General features: G+C 35.6%; 1 protein-coding gene and 1 pseudogene across 7 annotated transcripts in view; both read right to left on the minus strand.

Moving 5' to 3' along the window:
• GRM8 (glutamate metabotropic receptor 8) overlaps nucleotides 1–20,829 on the minus strand; it is a 736,117-nt gene that overhangs the window by 328,944 nt on the left and 386,344 nt on the right. The window lies entirely within an intron of this gene.
• LOC144288370 (large ribosomal subunit protein eL22 pseudogene) lies at nucleotides 13,497–14,065 on the minus strand (annotated as a pseudogene).

Here is a 20,829-nt window from a genome sequence, read left to right on the forward strand (position 1 = left end):
AAAGTTCTATTTATCTACCATTACAGCAATTATCACATTATACTATATTGCTTTTGATATACTCATATGTTTTTATAATTAAACCTGTGTGAACTTTCTCTTTGTATCTTTTACCTGTACAAGACTGGCACATGTTAAGAATTGTTTGTTGAATGACTATTTGAATAAATAGCTGCTATACATATTTGTTAACAAGATGGAACTCTAACTCATTCAGTAGAATCAAGTCTCATGTATTATCAAGGACCTAATGTCAAATTTATTCCTACTTCTTTGCTTGTCCCTGAATCATCCAGATGAATCCTGGACTTTAGGAAGCATTAGTTCTGAGATGACCCACGCTAGAATCCACAACACTCCTCTATGTGCTGTAGAGAAGAGAGGGATGGCAGAGAAGGCAGAGAAGGATGTGTGCACAGGCTGGTGTGGGCGTGTCACCCTCACTGGGCCTGGCAGAGCTGGCCCTGCTGCACTGCCCAATATAGGGATCAGCTTATCTCCAAGAGCAGCAATGACCTGCCACAGAGCACTTGAAAACTCAAGCACATGAGAGAAATGAAAGAGAAGAAGGGACTACAGTCTTGACATGCCCCAAGTACACACTACCAGGGATCCCTGTCCATCCAGATAAGAACTAAAGGAGAATCTTTTTTGAGATGAAGGCTAAGAACTTAAAAGGAAACAGAGGACTATTTTCCTGTCCCCAAATTGGGATGTTGGTTCAGACACATGTATACATTTCTTTATCTGTGAAGTCTGCGGAGGGAGAGGATCTCCAGCAGACTCCCCACTGAGTGCAGAGCCCACCCCAAGGCTCAATCTCAAGACCCTGAGAGCATGACCTGAGCCAAAATCAAGACTCAGATGCCCAACCAACTGAGCCACCCAGGTACCTGAATCTGTGAAGTCTTTAAAAAGGAACATAAATTCCTTTAGTTTACATGTAATAAATCATCTTTATGCACTAAAAAAACCCCTTGAGTATTATATATTTGGATGGTTGAACTTATTTTCCATTTCATTTTGAGAGTCTAAATCTCCAGTTTAGTAGACTAGATGTTCTATTTTCTTTTACAGATGAGAAAGCCATCTCAATAAGTGCAGATTTGCATAGCTGTACAAATTCTCATTCAATCATTTGTTATATACCTCCTATGTGCTAAAAACCTAGTGAACCTGAACCTTGGGGCACAGTCATGAGTTGAACCCAGATCGTTGCTTCTCTTTTGTCCAGAATCTGGCACACATACTATCCTGTCTTCTCAAAAATTGCATAGTGAGTGGATCAGATCCCTGGTCCACTCAGACTTGCATTCTGACATGATGATGGTACACATTGGAAGAGATGATTGCCATAGCCTATCAACCTCATAAAGGTAAGAAGAGGCATCCAAACATTTCCCAGTTATCTTAATAATTTGTAATGAATGCATTTTTTTATTTATTTAGGTTATTGTTAAACCTATTTGTATATTCAGTATCTAAACTCAATCTCTATTCAGTTAAAGCAAAAAGAAATATAATTGTATATGCAACTAAACATTATAAAGCTCAGTTGAATAGCAAGCTATTTTTTCTTTACTTACACTTAAATAACAGTTTTGCCTACATTTTTCAGTTTTTAACCTAGGTTTACATGCTATGTAATTAGATATGACAATAGTATTAACTAACAAGCTATTCAATATGAAACCTTTTTATAAGAAGGGATGTGAAAGTAACTGTAGACTGAATTTTCAAAACCATGTAACTATCCTTCACAAAAAAGAAAAAAATATGCACTTTTGTTACTTTCATTTTATAGAAAACCTTCTTCTATCAATTCCTCTTAAGAATTTTGCGGCAATTCCCTGACTAATGGTAATAACTAAAAATTAAAAGCTACGGCATATGCTGGATGGCTGTATCACACCATAAATCATATTTATTGCCATTTGTTAACATGCTGCTTTAACTTCAGAAAATTCAATGACAGTTCATGAATTTTGGAGGATCTCAAAAAATATATGCCATGATTTTATGCTGAAGATGAAAGGAATGTTGTTAATTGTAATGTATACTGGGAAGTCATATGATATTCTCGAATTTAATGGTAAAGTAAATTCAGTTAACTCTGCAGAAACATAAGGAGTCTTACACAATCAGTTTCTTGGCTGGTCAAAGGCAGATTAGGAATCAGGAAACATTTAGGAACTTAAATTCAATACCTGAGATGTGCTTTGAAAACTCTTCTATACCAAGTGCAGCTGGTAAAAGGAGCAGCCTGAGATGTAATGAAGGTGGGGTATGAAGATACCTGATAAAAGACAACAAGAGCTACCACAGTGGAAAACTGAGATAACCACTATACACAAAAACTCATCTCTGAGCAGTCATTCTTCATATTCCAAGTCTTCATTCTTATCCTGAAGGATAAAGCTACCTCTTTGTCCAGATACAGGGAATTTCCCCTAGGACACTAGTTGTCTTAGTCTGCTTGGACAACATTACAAAATACCATGGACTGGGTGGCTTAAACAGATATTTATTTCTCACAGTTCTGGAGACTGGGAAGTGAGACACAGGGTGCCAGCATAGTCTGGTTCAGCAAGCTCTCTTCCTGGCTTGCAGATGGCTGTCTTTGTTGAAACCTCACATGACAGTAATAGGAAGCTCTGGTGTCTAAACATCTTGTAAGGGTACTAATCCCATTATAGAGGCTCCACCCTCATGAGCTCATCTAAACCTAATTACCTCCCATATAACCTCACCTCCTAACACTATCATGCTGGGGTTTATGGCTACAATATATGAATTGGGGTGTGACATAAATATTCAGTCCATAATACTGGTCATCAAACTTTAGTGTGCCCAAAACCCCTTTGGGATATATAGGAAAAATTCAGATCACCAGTATACAACACTTGAGATTCTGATTCATTCCATCTGGGAGGTGGCCAGGAAATACTTTCAAAAGCAGGCCAGGGAATTCTGATGCAAGGGTTCAGTGGCCACATTGTGAGACATTCTGTCTTAGGTTACCTTTAGGCAGAAGGGACTACTTGCAAGTCCCTGTGCTGTGCCTGAAGGAATGAGAAGAAATTCTGAGACCAGACTGTCTTATGGATGGTAAGAGCCAAAGCCAGGAATTGACAACATAGGCACATCTACATAAATGTTAGCAAAATGGTACTTGATTTGAGTGATGTGTATATACTCATTATCCAATCCCCACTCCCATGTATATTTCCATGACCTTTGGGAAAAAAAAATTTTTTAAGATTTTATTTATTCATTTGAGAGACAGCATGAGCAGGGGGAGGGGAAGAGGGAGAGAGATAAGCAGACTTCCCGCTGAGTGGGAAGCCCAAAGCTGATGCCCCATCCCAGGGCCCTGAAATCATGACCTGAGCTGAAGGCAGATACTCAACCATCAGAGCTACCCAGGCACCCCTGGAAAACTATTTTTGAGCAAAGGGAAATAAAAAAGAATAAACTTAGATCATATCCAATCTAAAAATGAGTTTTTAAGATGGGTTTCAAGAGGGGTAGTAGATGAGAACTGAATGCAAATTAGGTAAATATAGTTATGTATATAGGCTAATGGGGTCAGTTTAGCCAAAGAGATCTCATCCTGAGCAAGAAATCATCTCCCTTACTGTGTGATGCTAAGAAAACCCCTCTTAAAAGAGAAACAATAATAAAAAACCTTGTGAGGATTCTTTTAAATACACATGATATTTTTTATTTTCTGGTTTACTTTGTCTTCTCTGATAAACATGAAGGGAAATCCATGGTCATAAATGGTTCACTCAAACAAACAAAAGATAACATTCAGAAAAAAAAGTCCCAAGGACAACTGCTCATTTAACTGTCCTAAAGATAATGTAGTATGATCAGATAAAAACCCTGGATGGACAAGGCTTTCACAGAATTAACTGCTGGAGCTTAATTTTTAAAACACTGAAAGCATAACCTTAACAGCTTCAAAGCATTTTGCAACACACATATTATGATGATTTTTAAAATGATTATTGTTCATATGCATAAGAAGGAAGCATAAAAAGAAACAGAATTATAGTGCTGAGGAAATTCAAATTACTTTTAGTGTGTTGCACTAAAAATGTTCAAGTTGCCCTTCAAATATATGACACTATTGATGTTTCAAGTAAAAGAAAAATGAATGGAATCTTGACGGGATACAAAATTAACATAAAAAATTCAGTAGCATTTCTATATACAAACAACAAAATTTCTGAAAAAGAAATCAATCCCACATATGAGAGCATCAAAAATAATAAAATACATAGAAATAAATTTAACTAAGGAAGTGAAAGATATCTATACTAAAAACTACAATAAATTAATGAAAGAAATTAAAGATACATATAAATAGAAAGGTATCTCATGTTCATGGATTGAAAGAATTCATATTGTTGAAATGTCAATATTATCAAAAGTCAAATATAAATTCAATGCAATCCCTATCAAGATTCCAATGGAATTTTTTACAGAAGTAGGAAAAACACTCATAAAATTTATATGGAACCACAAAAGACCCCGAATAGCCAAAGAAATCCTGAGAAAGAAGAACAAAGCAGAAGGCATCACACTTCCTGATTTCAAGAGATGCTATTTTGATGTTATAGTCATCAAAACAGTAAGATATGGCCATAAAAGCAGACAAAGAGACCAATGGAATAGAATCAAGAGTCCAGAAATAATTCCAAGTATATGTGGTCAACTAATATTTCACAAGGGAGCCAAGAATACTCTATGGAGAAAAGATAATCTCTTCAATAAATGCTGCTGGGGTAATTGGATATTCATATATAAAAGAATAAGATTGAACTCATTTCTTATACCACTCACAAAAATTTAATCAAAATTAAGTCTTATAGTTGAAGACTTAAATATAAGAAGCTGAAGCCATGAAACTCCTAGAAGAAAACACAGAAATAAAGCTTATTGACCGGAGTCTTAGTAGTGATTTTTTAACACCTAAAGCTAAAGTAATAAAATCAATAATAAACAAGTGGGACTATATCAAACTAAAAAGCTTCTGTCTAGCAAAAGAAACCATCAAAAATGAACAGACAACCTATAGAATGAAAACAAATATTTGCAAACCATATATCAGATAAGGAGTTAATATCCAAAATATACAAAGAATTCATATGATTCAATAGCAAAAAAAAGGGGGGGGGCAAAGAACATAATTACACACTTCTCCAAAGAAGATACATGAAAGGCCAACAGGTACATGAAAAGATGCTCAACATCACTAATCATGAGAGAAACGCAAATTAAAGCCCAATGACATATTGCCTCAGACCTGTTACAATGGTAATCATCAAAAAGACAAGAGATAACAAATGCTAGTATGGATTTGGAGAAAAGGGATCCTCTGTGCACTGTTAGTAGTATTATAAATTGGTTCAGCCACTATGGAAAACAGTATCCAGGAACTTCCAAATATTTAAAATATAACCACCACATAATCCAGCAATTCTACTCCTGATAATGTATTCAAAGGAAACCAAAAAGACTATTTTGAATAGATATTTTGCACCCCATGTTCACAAAAGCATTATTTACAAGAGACAAAACATGAAACAACATAAGTGTCCACCAATGGATGAATGGATAATGAAGTTATGGTATATAAATACAATGGAATATTATTTAACCATAAAAAGTAAGGAAATCCTACCATTTGCAAGAATATGGATGGACCTTGAAGGCATTACACTAAGTAAAATAAGTCAGACAGAGAAAGACAAATACTGTGTAATCTGATCTCCCTTATATGAGTAATTATTTTTTTTAATTTTTATTTATTTATGATAGTCACAGAGAGAGAGAGAGAGAGAGAGAGAGAGAGGCAGAGACACAGGCAGAGGGAGAAGCAGGCTCCAAGCACCGGGAGCCCGACTTGGGATTCGATCCCGGGTCTCCAAGATCGCGCCCTGGGCCAAAGGCAGGCGTTAAACCGCTGCGCCACCCAGGGATCCCTATATGAGTAATTATTTTAAAAAATCAAACTCATGAAAAAAAGATCAAACTTGTGGTTACCAGAAGCAAAGGGTCAGGGGAGGGGGAAATGGAGGAAAGTTATTAAAAAACACAAACTTCCAGTTAGAAGATAAATAAGTACTTGGGATGTAATGTACAACATGATGACTGTAGCTAACACTGCTATACTATACATACACAGGAAAGTTAATAGAGTAAATTCTATGTGTTCTCATCACAAGGAGAAATTGTGTTTTCCTTTTTTTCTTTCTTTTCTTTTTATTGTATCTATATTAGACGATGGATGTTAGCTGAACCTATTGTTGTTATCATTTCATAGTAAATGTAAATCAAACTCTCATGCTGGATGCCTTAAAATCATACAGTGATATGTGTCAATGATTTTTCAATAAAACTGGAAAAAATAAGACCTCCTAGATACCAACTTAATTTGCTCCCCTTAATGATTCTGGTGAAATATTCCAAGATAAAGGTAAGGCTCAAGTAAAACAATAAAAGTTCATTAGTTGAGTTCTGGATGCTAGAAATGTGTTATCACTGACACATTGGGAAGCAGTTTGATAAACACAAAAAATGTTTGTAATGATAAATTATTGTTGAAATTAAATTGAATATTTATATCCTCAAAAAATCTATTTAATTTACTTTAAAACATGAAGTTTGTAAACATTTAGATTTATTATGGATTTTGGTCTCAGGTCTGAAAATGCCATTTGGCACAGAACCAGATTCAAACAGGAAAACAAAAATTAGGTGGATGATCCCACCTCTGTGTCCTAAATGTCTCTCTAAAACTTTAGGAAATTAATTCAAAGGACAGAAATTTGGTTGTTTTAAAGTAAACAACTTCAAAGTGAACACAATGTGTTTCTCTGCTTTAAAACGCATACATAAACTAATTTCTAAAAGGATTAGCCCATGTTCAAGGTCAGAATACTTGTTCAACATCTAGATGCAGGCTGCTAAGACTGACATGAGACTGGAGGCAAAAGAAAAAGCTGACAGCCATTCAAGGGCATCATCTCACAGCTTTCAAAATATACCTTCTTTGGTCAACTTATTCCATTTTGAGCCAAAGCATTACACAACCACTTGTTTAATATAATGAAGAAATGATATCAAAATCTCAGCTAAATTCCACATTACTGAAGCTCACAGAGAGTGCAATGTAGTCTTCCTAGAACCACATATTAATTTCCTAGCCGGAATTATGTCCTCACAAGAGTTTTTTTCTAAAAAATGCAGGAGCCACCGGTTATGACAGCCAACATATCAAACTCCTATATACTGATTATATATGAGAAAAATAGTGTAAACAATAGGTAAATAAATAAAATAAAATAAAATAAAATAAAATAAAATAAAACAAGAATTCCAAGGAGGCACTACCAAAAGAAAGATGTTATATAATTAAAAACATCTACTAAACTTTGAAACAGAATACCTGATTCAAGTTTGATCATGGCATTCCCCCATTTCCTGGGTAACTTACAATGAAATTAAAAGTCCGTGGCCCACGTGTCATGCTGCCTGCTGCTGTCTGCTCCCTTTTTCTCCAATCTCAAACTGGGGCCAGCCTCCTCCCTAGCGTGGGTACCCATTGGGTTCTCCTCAATCACATGACACAGACCACACACGTCACTCCTTAAATTTACTCTTCCTTCAGCCACATAATTGGGCACCCGTTTTCTTTCAGAGCATGCTTTACTTTTCCTTTGAAACATTGGTCCACATGTGTGATTATACATTTGTGTAATTTAATTTTTCTCTTCCTGAGAGCTTATGTATGGCAAGTAACATAAACAATAAATGATGCTAAATTTAATGACATTCCAGGTCTGACACTATGCTATGTTATTTTAGACAAGCCAACTAACTTTTCTGAGCTTCAGTTTTCTTATGTATAAATATGGGCAATGACACCATAACCTCTCCATATTTTATCTGTGCTAATATTTACAAAAACATTTTGCAAAATTGGAAAGTGCTAATCAAACTTAAGGTATTATTGCTATTATAACATTAAGATTATAACCCAAAGAACTGTTTAATTAGCTATTATAGTCTTCATTTAATTGCTATAACACTACATAGCTAAGGCTGATATCACATTAGGTATCTCAAAATTTTGATTAATGTTATTTTCTTTAATACAGGCTATGCCAAGATGTTACAATAAAAAGAAATCGATTGGTTACTTAGTTGTTTTATTTATGTGGATTATTTCACTAGCTTAGAAAATATAGGCTGCATGCCACATTATAATTCAAATACACTTTGACATAAATATTTGAATGAATATGAAAACTAGACATACACTTTATACACCAAAATGATATGACTGGCCAATCATAAGTAGACTTACTGTCTGAGCTATTCCTCTAAGAGTAGAGATTCATTTATGCTGATCTATGCACAATTCTCACCTCATCCCCTCTTCAAATGACAAGGTAAGAGGATCTATGGTCCTCGTGCACTTCTGTCAGAATTATGGGAGCCAGATGGAACATGACCATAGTCTCATCTTTTCTATACCTTAACCCACTGGCCTAATAGCCCCAGACAGCAAAAGATTTGTGATGCTAAAAGAATTTACTCCTGTCTGGACATTTTGGGAATTTGACTCCTGTCAGGTATTGCAACAAAGTCAAGTGATTTCAATTTACCAAGCAAGGACAAGAAATGGTTTCAGGAAAAACCAAGGTGATGAACTATTGAGCATTCAGTTCATTAGCTGTCATCCATCTTGACATCTTCATCTTTCAAGCAGTACTGCAGAAAATCAAAGACTGGTAGTGCTTCCTCAAAAAAAAAAAAAAAAAAAACCAAGAAGGAAACCATACCCTCTTAAGGTTAAAGTGACCATGAAGGCTATTTCAAATGGATTATGAAAGATAACCATTGCTACAGAAGTGAAAGTTTTGATAGATGCTCAATCATAAATACTACCTGCGTTCTTAAACAGACAATCTTAAAAACAATATCTTTAAAAATATGTACCGAATGAATTGCAGGAGTAATTTTTAGCTTATTCTAATTTGATGCATTCTGCATTTTAATATGCAGAATAGAGATATGCCAAATAACTGACCTTTTAGAAATAGCATCTTGAAAAAAAAAGAAAGGACCCAAGAGAAAAAAATGTTTTCCTGAAAAATCAGCCAATAAACTGTGGGCTATAAGACTCTAGTGACACAGCCAAGTACTGGTAATATCACCTCTCTTCTTTTGTTTCTCTGCTCTGCTTATTCAGCATTGAGGTACTGAAACTCCAGTTTTTCTGCACTTATAAGTTTCCTGGAATTACGAGTAATGGAAGCAATCAAAGACATTAAAGAAGTGGTTCATAACCTTCCCCAGCAACTATCTCTTACCAAGGGGAAAGAAATTGCTCCATTCCAAGTTTTTAGAGATCTCTAGAGATAAAGATGAGATGAACATCATGCTGTACTTCTGTTTCTCACATACAATTTTATTAATGCTAAGAGACATTGTAATATTGCACTTGAATCTCTCTTTCCTTAGATATTCAAAGAAGAGTCCTCCTGACTTACAGAGACTAACAAACAAAATAAAACAAAAACCCTCTCCCATGTCTCCCCTCTTCTAAAATCTCCACAAAAAACATATAAGTCAGGCTGTGAGAGAAAATGTTAACTCAGCCGGTATTTTGTGTTGACTGGACCACAGGAACTAAGACATGGACACTCGGAAGACTCTTTGGTCTTGAGTTATTGGAGAACCAAAGGACTACCCAGGTGTTTGCTCTGTTCATCAGCGAAAGCCCGAGGTACAGGTGGTTTAAGCAGGCTGCCTCCAAAGACATGTTCAGAATCCAAGTATCTACATCTGAAAATTATTTCCAAGGCCTTCAGCCTGAAATTCTCCAATATATTATTAAAACTCTTATTATCATCACAGTACTACCACTACTCCCTCCACCCCAGTATACTGCATGATTCTTGGTCTGGGAACTATACCAGGCACATTGCATAAAGCAACTCATAGAACACCCGCAATAACTGTATGAGACTGGCATTATTTTCAATCGATAGGTGAGGAAATAGGCAGATAACATGCTCTAGGTTTTTGCTACTTAAACCATGGTCCATGGAATAGCAGGTATAGCACCACCTATGAACTTGTTGGAAAAGTAGAATCTAAAAAAAAAAAAAAGAGAGAGAGAGAGAGAGAAAAGAAAAGTAGAATCTCATGCCCAACCCCAGAGGACAAAATGAGAATCAGCATTTTAATAAAATTTCTAGGTAATTAATATGAATATAAATATTGAGAAGAACACTCTAGGTTAACAGAATTACTGAGATTTAAACTCTAACTCACAAATCCAGATATTAAAATAGTCTCCTCTTCTTGATGATGCAAATACAGCTAAAGGATTAAAAGCATTGAGTACATTTACACTTAGGCATGATTTTTTCATTAGCTGACAAAACTTGATACTGAAAATTATAAATTCTGGAGGAGAAAAAGGTAACCTGGAAATCAGCAATAGTAGATACCCTTGGTAGGGGAGTACAAGAGAACCACTGGGAAAGCTAACTGGGCTAAAAGTATACTTTGTCCATTTCATAGTTTGGCTAAAGGACTAAACGCCAACTCTCTTAGTAAAGCTGTTCCAGGGCAGCCCCAGTGGCTCAGCGGTTTAGCACCCCCTTCAGCCCTGGGTGTGATCCTGGAGACCGGGATTGAGTCCCACCGCTGGCTCTCTGCATGGAGCCTGCTTCTCCCTCTGCCTGTGTCTCTGCCTCTCTCTCTCTGTCTCTCATGAATAAATAAGTAAAATCTTAAATTAAAAAAAAAAAGCTGTTCCAATTTACCTAAAGTGCTTTCTGACATCAAATAACTATAACAAGAAGCTCAAACAGTCTTAATTGAATTATGCACAGATACAGAAATATCTGCATGAGTAAGAAATTCTTTTAAGTATAATTCAGGGGCACCTGGGTGGCCCAGTTGGTTGCACAACTGACTTTTGATTTTGGCTTCTGTCATGATTTCACAGGTTGTGAGATCAAGCCCTGCACAGAGCTCCACTCTTAGCATGGAGTCCGCTTGCCCCTCTCCCTCCCCTGCTTGCACTCACTCACTCTCTCTCTCTCTCAAATAAAAATAAATAAATAAAATCTTTAAAATACAATTTTGGTTTTTCCACTATGTATAATAAATCAAGCTATATTAACCAATCAAACATTCATCTGGGATCTGCTGTGATGAAATTCAAGCCTAAGAAGTAATCAAAATTTTTTTAAATTTTATGTGAATTAGCATCTGCTCTTAAAAAAATTTCCCGTAACCTTAAGTTGGTTACAAATCTATACTATACTCTTATTTATATTATCAAGTTTTCTAAAGCAAATCTTCTTATTTCCTAGAATAGCAAGGTAAACTGCAGGCATCCACAATTCAAATTATCATAATTAGAATTATTTCTATTGCCTTTTCATTAAAAACTAACGGGACCCTATTATTTTTCCTTCCACTTTTACTAGAATATTTTAGTGACTTCCATAGTACCTAATTTCTTTAACACTTTAATGAGACAATATTTTCATTTTTTTTGGAGAATTTAGTACTATTTTAAATGTATTTTTCTTGTTCACTACATTCTGTTATTGTAACCATGTGTCTTAAAGAGATACTCATGTTATATCAATATCTAAGCCTTTGAGCTTTTTATTTAAGAATGAAATTTTGGCCATATAGTTTTTCACTATAAAATTTTTCCATATACCACATATCGTAAAATGACTTGTTAATGAATAGATTTCCAGAGGAATAAAAAAGAGTTCTCTAAAAAAAGAGTATTTTTAATATAAATGAAAGGGAATACAGGGAAACTCATTTTTGAAAGGAATATTATAATTTTTCACCAAGCTATCATTCTAATAGTGGAAAATATATACAAATTTTATGTCACAGATGAGATCAGAGCAGATGAGATTAGAGCTTCTGTTTATATAATCAATATTTGTTAGATTACTCTAGCTCTTATCAGGAAGACTTGAAAATTTAATAAAGAAGATATATTTCATTTTGGGTAAGTAGCTGTGTATGTGAAGATTAAAAGCATTGGCAGTGCCTGCAAATGAAGTCCTTTATTTTCTGCAATAGAATAATGCAGCATTGGTGTTGTGACTGCTGTAAAATCTCATAGAATGAGCCTTAATGTGTACTATATGGTTCACTTTCAGACCCAGAAAGCCATAGGGTGCTATTCTGGTCATTTCTTGCTACATAACAAACTACCCCCAAAATTTCATGGCTTACAACAATAATTTTTATCATCTATTATATTTTTATGGGTCAAGAATTCAGGAAGGGCCTCTTTGATCAATTCTCTCTGATCAATTTTTCCGTGCCACCAGACAGAGACAGAAGTCACTGGATGGTATTCAGCTGCTGGCTGGGCTGCCCCAGAGGAGCCAAGACAGCTGCACTCACATTTCTGGAAACTTGGAGGAAATGATTAAAAGAGTGGGCTGAGCTGCAATTGACTGTGGCATCTACATGTGGCCTCTCCAAAGTGGTGGTGGTCTTAGAATAATCAGGCATCTTACTTAGCAGGCTAGGGTTCCCCATGAAGAAATGCCTCAAGAATCCTGGACAGAAGATATAAGGCTTCTTCTGATATAGCCTCAGAATTCCCAGAATGTTACTTGCACTACATTTATTGTTTAAACAGGTCATTAAAGACAGACCAAATTCAAGGGGAATGAATTTAAACTCCACTTCTCAATAACAGAAGTAGCAAAACATGTGCAGACATCTTTAATCCACCGCAGGTAACCACTTAGGTCCTCATGTCCTTCCTTGCCCAGTCTAATAAGTGACTTAAGATATTTTAAACATATATTACATATACTGAGAAAGAGATAAATACAGATATATACACACACACATAAGAGAGTAATCTCCCATTTAGTATGATTTGGAAGTAGCCCCCACTTTCCCAAATGTAACTCCCTCATTGAATTCAGGCCCAGAAAATAAGTTGAATAAATAATACAATATAGAAAACTTTATTATCCCAAAACTAATCACCCATCATAAAGCATAAATACCATCACCACCACCCATTTTTTAGTTTACTTCTCTTCTTTTGTCCTTTTATAGTTGCTTAGCACATCTTTCAGATGCTGCTAAGGAAGATAAAAATGAGATACTATAACCTATTAGATTGGCTAAAATCCAAGAAAATGAACAGTATCAATTGCCGGCAAGGATGTGAAGCAACAAACTCTCATTCATTATTGGTAGAAATGCAAAATGGTAAAATCACTTTGGAAGACAGTTTTGTGCTTAGTTATAATGCTGAAACAATCTAACCATATGATTTGTCAATTGCTGGATTTAGCATGATGATTTGATAACTATGTATGCAAAAACACATATATGAATGTATGTTTATAGCAGCTTTATTTGTAATCACCAAAAACTGGAAGTACTCAAGATGTCTTTAAAAAAGTAATGTATAAACAAACTGTAATACATCTACACAATGGAATACTCTTCAGAGATAAAAAGAAATGAATTATCAATCTACACAACAACATGGATGAATCTTTTTTTTGGGGGGGGGTATTTCCAAGTTTTATTCAAGAACTCATACAAAATATTTGAGATAAATGAGTTTTAATCCTCATCTTCCTCCTCTTCCTCGTCCTGGTTAATCTGGAAGTAACGCAACTCGTAACTCTCTCTGCTGTTAGCAACTACGCGCAACCAGTCACGTTGCGCGTAGGAGGTTATTCTTCTTCAAATATTTTTTTGGTGAGATATTTCAAATACCTTTTGGAAAAAGGCACCTCAGAAGTTACAGTAATTTTGCTCTTGCTTCTTTAGATGGTTACAACTCCTCCACCAAGATTCCCAGCTTTTCCATTCATTTTGATCCTCTATTGAAGAAACTGCTCAAAATTGGCAGCATCCATGATTCCATCTTCTACTGGGTGGGTGCAATCAAGGGTAAACTTCAGAACTTGCTTCTTTTTTTAACCCCCTTCGCCACAAGCTTTTTCACGGGTGCCATGGTGGCAGCAGAGGCAGAAAGGGCCATGGATGAATCTTAAATGCACATTGCTAAGTGAAAAAAGCTAGTCTGAAAAGGCTACATACTATAATGACTCAACTTACATGACACCTGGAAAAGACAATCAGTGGTTACCAGGGCTTTGGAGAAGGGGAAGGGTTGAATAAACACAGGAGATATTTTTGGTGCTGTGAAACTACTGTGTATGATATTGAGGTGACAGACACATGACATTATTCATTTGTCAAAACCCAGAGAACTTTATAACACAAAGAGTAAGCCTAATGTATGAATTTAAAAAAAATTAAGTGGTCAGGGAATCCCAGTATGGAATACAGACCATGACAAAAAGAATCTAATTTTAGTATGAATATATAACCTGAAATCAGGAGTTGAGGTTAAACAATGGTGACCAAAGTAACTTTGAAAATTACTGAAGAAAAAAGAATAGTACCTAAGCACTGTATTCTAGTTGATAAAGATGTTTTTCATGGGGTATGGGTTAACTATTCTGAAATTGTTATACATGTATAACAAATAGTGGGAGTTCACTGTGGGAGTAGAAAGTTATAGATAAGCAAGAAAAGGAGGCTAGAATGATTCATGTGGTGATAGATTAGAGTTTGGGATATCAATATTAACTCATGTTCAGTTTAATACAGATACAGTTGGATAAATATAGAAATAATTATAGATACATGTATGTACAGAGGTTAGCTTATATCTATTTATTTCCAAGCTCTGTCCACTGACTGAAAAGGTTAGAACAACACTCTGGTAACAGTGGGCAGCCCCTAATACTCAACTTGGTTTCAAATTTCATTCTCAAGTGAAAAGTACCATAGCTCTTCAGAGAAATGACTGATTCTGGTGATGATGGGAATAGTACTTAACCTCCATGGTCTCACTCTCAAAAACCCATAACCCCAGTCTAATCAAAAGAAAACATCAGGCAAACCCAAATTGAAGGACATCTCCAAAATGCCTTACCCATATTCATCAAATAGTCAAGATCATAAAAAATAAGCCAAGTCTGATAAACTGTTACCATTTATAGGAAGACATAGTAACTAAATTTAATGCAGGCACTATGTAAAACCAAAGAAATATGAATGAAGTGTAGTCTTTAGTTTAAAAAGAAATGTTGCTGGGGGAAAGAAGATAATTACTATAAAAAGGAAGTTCACAAACCTATATTGATAGAAAAATTTAGGTAAGACCAGCAAATTTTTTAATCATTAAACATTTTTGTGATTTATTGTCAAAGCAAAAGAACACAATAATTTGAAGGAAAATATCTAAATATAGCTTTATCTGCCTATATTGAAATGAAATAGAGAAAAGAATACTCTCTGAAGAGAACAAAAAGTTCTAAAAGCCAAGGGGAGGAAATGAAAACATGGAAAAAAATTCATTTAAAAAAAAAAAAAAAAAGGCAAGGGGAGGCTACAAAGGCATAGCAGCAGACCCAGGGAGAAAATCAGAACAGCCTTATGCAGAAGGATACCAGAAGGAGAAATGAGTATGAGAGTCATCAAAAAGATGTTTAAGAAGTCAGTCGGAGAAGGACAAACATTATATGTTCTCATTCATTTGGGGAATATAAATAATAGTGAAAGGGAAAATAAGGGAAGGGAGAAGAAATGTGTGGGAAATATCAGAAAGGGAGACAGAACATAAAGACTGCTAACTCTGGGAAACGAACTAGGGGTGGTGGAAGGGGAGGAGGGCGGGGGGTGGGAGTGAATGGGTGACGGGCACTGGGTGTTATTCTGTATGTTAGTAAATTGAACACCAATAAAAAAAAAAAATAAAAAAAAAAAAAAGATGTTTAAGAAATTATAGATTATTGAAAACCAGGATGGGCTTTTATCTGACCCTAGAAGCAGATGATATCTAAGCCACTGAAAAGAAGCACCCCAACTCAAAACAATATAATAAAAGGAAAGATACTTAGTAAATAACACCTAACCTCTGAAAGCAAAGAGAGAAAGAGAGATTGAGGCTGAAAGTAAAGTACATATTGTGGTAAGAATAATGGTCCCCCAAAGATGCCCTCACCCTACTCCTCGGAACCTGTGAATAATGTTACAACATAGGAAAATTAGGTCATAGATGGAATTTAAATTGTTAATCAGCTGAAATTTAAACAGCTGGATTATCTGGGTGGAACTTATATAATCACAAGTGTCCCTACATAGGGAAAGAGGGTGACAGAAGAGCTAGAACCAGAGAGCTCATGTACTGGTCTACTCAGGCTACCATAACACAATGGGTGGCTTAAACAACAGTTCTGAAAGTTGAAGTCTAAGATTAAGGTGCCAGCAGGACTGATATCTAGTAAGAGCTCTCTCTTTGGATTGCAGATAGCTGGCTTCTTACTATGTACTCACATGGTCTTTCCTTCTTGCATGCGAGTAGAGAGACTGGGAAAGAGAGAGAGAGAGGGAGAGAGAGGGAGCAAGTTCTCTGATGCCTTTTCTGATAGGGACACTAATCCTACCAGATCAATGCTCTACCCTTACAAGCTCATTGAGCCTTAATTATTTCCTCAGGGACTCCGTCTCTAAATACAGTCACATTGGAGGCTAGGTCTTCAACATATGAAAATGAAATTTGGGGCGACATAAACATTCAGTCCACAACAGATGGGATCATGAGAAAGACTTGATTGGTCATTGCTCACTTTCAAGATGCAAGGGGGCCATGAACAAAGGAATGCAAACAGCCTGTAAGAAGTAGGAAATGGCAAAAGAAAAAAGAAAAAATTAGATTCTCCCTTGAAGCCTCCAAAAAGAAATGCAGTCCTGCTGACACCTTAGTTTCAGCCCAGTGAGACTGATTTCAGACTTCTGACCTCCAGAAATGTAAGATAATGCTTTTGTGTTGTTTTAAGGCATTAAGTGTTGGTTATTTGTTACAGCAGCAATAGGAAACTAATACAATTATGAAAAATGTATGGGCAACTTAAAAGAGAAAAATAAAAGCACTTAATTTCCAAAGAATGTTGTTCAAGGATGGCAAAAACTATCCTGAGACTTACAGATATGTTATAAAAGAAGATAACTATCCATAACACCTAACGCTTGACATAACCCTGTCAAGTTTGTAACAAATATGTTCCACGTGTTGTTCAGGATATCAGCCCTCCTCCTATTTTCTTAATGTCGATTTTAGCAGATGTGGACTTCAGTAACTAGCACAGTACCTGATAAAGAGTAGAAGTCCAATAAAGAATAAATCCATTATACAAACTAAATGGGGCTATAAAATAACAAAGCTCACTATCATATATACATTGTGAGATTGGATACATTAGTAAAGGAAGGAAGAGAGCAGGGAGCTAAAATTAATGGAATACAAATAGAAGTCAAATTGAAATCCAAGTGAAAATGCTAATTCATTCCTAGTGAGACATTTTTAACCATTGACAAAGCTTCTGAGTTTCAGTTGAGTCTTCACAACATCTTGCAAAAATGCATGGCAAAGATACAGCTGAACACCCACCAGCTAAAGCTGGGCTATGATTGTTCTGGCAAACACACAACCCAGAGTAAATATTGTCTTGCATGAAGATGTGAGGAGGTGGATTAGGCATTGTAATTACCACTTGCTGGTATTCTTTTTAAAGATTTAATCATTTAGATGAGACTCAGCATCACTAAAAAAGAAGTCAATATTTCTGTGAGCCAGGGAGCGAACAGTGTCTTCTGTTCAGCTGTTACATGTACCTACCAAAAGTCAACTTCACCTGCTAGTTATTTATTCAAGACCGCACAGGTAAAGAATCATGAGCAGTAACTTCTTCCAATTCATTTTCTTGGACACACTGTGTTCTCATATATTATCGATCAAAAAAAAGTGATATTTAAATAGGGTAGCAATTTGTAGAATTACATAGTAATCTTGCTATATTATCTTAATTAATTTTATAACCAGCATTCAAACACTGTCCTCTGTGGTATATCTAAAGTATTCACATGCAGATTAACAACAGTCACTCTGACAGAGCTTTCAGAATATGACTTCTGTTAATCTTCTCCTTGTCAACCGGCATCTACTGATATAAATTCCTTTAATCTGAGTTCCTGACATTAAGCATTTGTAGAACAACATCTTGAGACATTGATTAGCATACCAGGCCTTTGAAGTAGTGCCCCTAAATTTCAGTGCACAGGAGATAACCTGGAACTCTGGATTCCTGGGCATCAGAGAGATTCTAATTTTTTAGGCCCAGTATGGGGTCCAGAAATCTATATTTTTAACACACTTTCCAGGAGACTGATCCATAGGATCAGGTATAAGTAAGCAGATCAATTTTACAGTCATAAGAACTCTGTACAATGATATTATTGCTCAAATTCCTTTCTTCCTTTCTTTAAATTTCCAAGCCCTTATGTACTTACCTCTTTTAGTCCTCACGATAATCTTGTGGTTTAGGCAAGATTATTATCCCCACTCTGATGAAGAGGCAAATGGTTAAGTCAACTTGCTGTATTAGTCTACTCAGACTGTTATATCAAAATACCATGAACTGGGTGACTTAAACAACAGAAATTTATTTTTTCACAGTTCTAGAGGCTAGAAGCCTGAGATCAGGGTGCCAGCAGAGTTAGGTTCTGATGAGAGCTCTCTTCCTGACTTGTAGATGGCTGCTTTCCTTACTGTTACTGTGCTCCTATGGCCTTCCCTCAACTGTGTTCAAGAAAAGACAAATCTCTCTCTTCCTCTTCTAATAAGGCTACTGATCTATAAGATGAGGATCCTATCCTTATAATCTCACTTAACCTTAATTATCTCCTAAAAGCCCTACCCCCACAGCACTTGTATATTACAACAAGTAGGATCCAGAGTTTTCACTCAAATTGGCTTTATTTTAGAGCACACACCATTTGTACCCTACCTTGCCACTTTTCACCACTATTCTGGGCCACTGGCAAGAAATCATGATTGAGCTCTTGGTGATAGGGGCATGGGGTTTGACTAGGATGAATAATCAGACCTCAATTGCCTGAGAGTTGACTTTAATATAACATACATTATTTTGTTAAGCTTTGAAGATCACATTTTATCTGTTGGTTTTGACCATTTTATTCCTGCTAATATATCACTAGTGAAGTATTTGTTCTCAAGGAGAGCATTTAGACTTAAAAATGTCATGAAAGGGTAAGTATGCATTGGGGAGAGGTTTATGCTGAGGGTTGAGGCCCATATAGGGAGGGAGATGGGAAGAAAAAGTGCAGACTGGATGAGTACAGGGAGAGTAGATTATTATCACTGACTCTACTATTTCTCCTATGGAAAAAAAAGAAAATAATTATTAATTTTATCTCCTAATATATGGCCAGCACTCTACAATATTTATTTATTTGTTTATTTGTTTACATATATTTATTTATTTTAGAGAGAAAGAAAGAGAGCATAAGCAGGGCAGAGGGAGGAGCAGACTCCTTGCTGAGTGAGGAGCCTGCCTGGGGGCTCCATTTCAGGACCCCGAGATCATGACCCAAGTGGAAACCAAGACTCAGATGCTCAACTGGGATTGAGCCACCCAAGCACTCTTATAATATTTAAATATACATATATTCCTTACATAAAATATGATACATAAACTTTCATATTAATATTACATATCTCCTTCATAAAAAATCTTGAATGTTGTATAATTAGGGCTCAGAAATATGAGTTAAGTTGTCCAAGTCCTATAGATATTAAATATGGAATCAAGAACTTTAGCAAACTATGGAGAAGTAAGGCGTGATATATCACATTTAGGAATTTGTCTAGGAAACTTTGGAAATTTAAAACTCAAACTTTACATGGAGTTCCTTCACTCAAAAAACTTTAACTACGTAAGAGGTAACAGAGGCAAGGGCAATTACAAATAAATCAAATGTAGAAAAGGTGTTCTTGTACTTCACTGAAAATTCTCTCTCAGAGTGACAAAATCATTTCCACTCCAAAATAATCACATAGTGTGAATTTAAGTATAATTACATCTTATATCTTTAGAAAGTGTGTCTAAACAACATTACAGAAAGACAATTTTGGTTACTGAAATATATAGCCTAATGGAAGAAAAACAAAAATTTTCTATAATAAATCTTCTGGTAAGCAGAGACCTCTATAATCCTGACTGAATAGGCTCATTTTTATATATTTGACACTCATAAATTCAATAAGACATCATACTTTCTCGACATCAACACCAGGACATTTGGCTTCCCAATTATTTATTAATCAGAAATTTCAAAAGCATAAATGTCCCGTTCAGAGAAAGAAAGAAGAGAAAACAAGATAAAAGGAAGGGAAAAAAAAGAGTAAAATAAGAAAAGGGCCAGAGGAGTTTAGTTCATAAAGGGAGGGAGAGGAGTATATATAGTCAAGTCCATTCTCGCAAGGGCCCAGCATGGCAAAGCCAGGAGGATCAGACACACATCAAACACACAATCCCTATTCTGATGTTTTTTCCTACTGCACCACAGATTACAAGGCAAGAAGCTCATATTCTCTATTTATTTAAATATAAACATAAAAAACAAATGCATGGTTTGTATCTATTCCCCAAATAATCTTTATATAATTAGCATTCGTTTTTAAAAATGATTTTACTTAGGAAAGAAGGTTGGTTAAAGTCAATAATATAAAACTGATCATATCTTTCACACTTTGCATTCCCAGGAGACTCTTCCCTTGCTTTGTCTAATAGATTTCAATCCTCATTTTCTATGCAGTGTAAGTAAGGGAATACAATGGCGTTGACA

The sequence above is a fragment of the Canis aureus genome, chromosome 18 (assembly GCF_053574225.1).
Source record: "Canis aureus isolate CA01 chromosome 18, VMU_Caureus_v.1.0, whole genome shotgun sequence".
Classification (NCBI taxonomy): Eukaryota; Metazoa; Chordata; class Mammalia; order Carnivora; family Canidae; genus Canis; species Canis aureus.